Here is a 2,007-nt window from a genome sequence, read left to right on the forward strand (position 1 = left end):
TACCAATCTACTCGCTCTGGAGAGCAGAGTTCGCTGCTTTTAGATGTTGTCTCCAAAGTCTCCAGTAGCAGAAAAAACTTGCTAGATTTGGCGCTAGGAGCTTTTTTTGACATCAAAGTGCTAGAGTGGTCTGAAAAGTGGCTAAATATAGCGACTAAAGCGCTAAGTTAGCATGTCTCTTTGGACCTTTATGAACATGTGCAGCAAATAGACTGATCCAATATGGTGGACACTGAAGGGGGGGCTGAGACACAATATTATAAGCGTTCTGATGGCATTTTAATGAAAGGATTTTTATCAAAAAGAAACTTAATGTGCACAAATAAGGAATAGCTGTATTAAACATACATGTAAAATGACTTTTATGGGGCCCCCAGGAACTTGGGGCCCTAGGCACCTGCCTCGTATTCCCTAATGTTAAATCTGCCCCCTTTATTAAGCATGTTCAGCTTTATAAACTTCTGGCGATGATAAAGACTGACTGAGGCCACAAGTCATGTACAGAATAAAGCCTGTGCATTAGTATTATCCCTCCCTACCATGTGGGGTCGCACCCTTGTCCAGCTTTGGATCGCTTCTTTTTAAAGACACATTTCAAAACACAAACTTTAAAATAATTTTTGCCTTGATGCTGAATCAGATCAGTGTAGACGGGGCCCAGTGGACTGATACCTGCTTTGGTTGATTCAGCAAACCCAATTAAAACTTGGAGAATAACGACAATGAGTGGAAAGTCACTACAAGACTTAGATATTTTGTATGATTTTAGGACTGTGATGATTCCAGGTTTTTAACCCTCACACTGTAACGGAGCGTCAGGATGTGCCTGAGTATTTGCTCTATATTATCTAACAAAAGGAGGAGGCGCCTTAAAGGGTTTCTAACTAAACCTTTAATCTTTATACACTTTGTTTTCATTTAATGGTTTTGTGTTTATCTAAGCTGTAGTGTAATTTTAAAGATTGTAATAAAATAAATGATTTCTGTGGAATTTTCCTGACCTTTTATTCTTTTTTTTAAATGATGCTTAATTTAGACCAACTAAACAGAAGTGAATCAATAAAAATTGTCTGAAAATATTTTTGTCAGATGCTTTTTTTTTTTTTTAGAAATCATGCATGTTTAAGGTTAAAACATCAGCCTTTTAAAATGCATTTACTGTGTGTAGTTGGCTAATTCTAATTTTGCGTATTTCTTGTTCTTAAATGAAAAAGAATAACAGCTGGTTTGTGATTGACGTGTAATAAAACTATTAACAATTTACATTGATACAGAAAATATCCAAAATCTTTATAAGTGAGCTCCAGCTGTGCCCTGCCAGAATGTGAGCAGCTGATCTATTTATTGCTTTTATTAGGTTTTGAAATATTTTGTTAAATAAAAATCCAAGGAACAAAAACTTAAGTTGAAGAATTTCAACAAGTTTTTTTGTTCAGCATTTTTCTCCAGTGGTTTAACCTCTTCTAGAATCTCCAAATTAAAAATGTTGCTTTAGAGCAGAAGTTCCTGAACTTTTCTCACTGCCAAATATTAGGATTACAAAAAGTTAACTCTGTCCCCAGCTAACTTTTTTCAATAATTTAACAAAGAAAAGTATATTAAATATTGCAATTGCTTCTTTAAATCACAAAACTACAGCCTTTAAAGTGCTGTTACTTTTTTTTTTTGCCGTTTATGTAACAATTCAACATTTCTATCAATACATTTGACAATATCGATTCAAATATCATAAGGAATCACAGGTAGAAAAAATGTTTTTTTTTTTGTACCCCAAATGGTTAAATTTACAAATAAAGGAGGTAAAAAAAAAAAATTAATAGGGTCAAAAAAACAAACAAAATCAATTGACCTAACAAATTACACATATATAATGGATAATCAGACCATTACATTCAATAGGGGTAACTAACATTAGAACTACAACAATTAGTGTGATTCAGTTTATTTATACACTCACCGGCCACTTTATTAGGTACACCTGTCCAACTGCTCGTTAACACTTAATTT

Source organism: Cyprinodon variegatus, unplaced genomic scaffold (assembly GCF_000732505.1).
Source record: "Cyprinodon variegatus isolate N-32 unplaced genomic scaffold, C_variegatus-1.0 Scaffold989, whole genome shotgun sequence".
Classification (NCBI taxonomy): Eukaryota; Metazoa; Chordata; class Actinopteri; order Cyprinodontiformes; family Cyprinodontidae; genus Cyprinodon; species Cyprinodon variegatus.